At 49.1% G+C, this 222-nt stretch overlaps 1 protein-coding gene across 1 annotated transcript in view; it reads right to left on the minus strand.

Annotated features, from left to right (window-relative positions):
* The window catches only part of LOC107036561 (G-protein coupled receptor Mth2), a 31,172-nt gene that overhangs the window by 28,909 nt on the left and 2,041 nt on the right, over window positions 1-222 (minus strand). The window lies entirely within an intron of this gene.

The following is a 222-nucleotide window of genomic DNA, read 5'->3' on the forward strand; positions in this document are numbered from 1 at the left end:
GGGGGGAGGGGGGTGGGGAGGGATGGAGGTCAACGGGCATGTTGTAGCGAAATGGAAGATAGTTCTCGCCAGGGGATTTATCGCCTTGGTACCGCTCAGTGGCTTGGAATAACTCTTTATGTATTTTATTTTTACTTTCTTCTGCTCGAGGTTTCAAGGGGATTGTTTGATTTCTTTTCAATGGTCTTGGGTCAGGAAAGGAGTGCTTATTGGGGGGTGGGC

The sequence above is a fragment of the Diachasma alloeum genome, unplaced genomic scaffold (genome assembly GCF_001412515.2).
Source record: "Diachasma alloeum isolate Michigan unplaced genomic scaffold, Dall2.0 Dall_scaffold_00210, whole genome shotgun sequence".
Taxonomy (NCBI): domain Eukaryota; kingdom Metazoa; phylum Arthropoda; class Insecta; order Hymenoptera; family Braconidae; genus Diachasma; species Diachasma alloeum.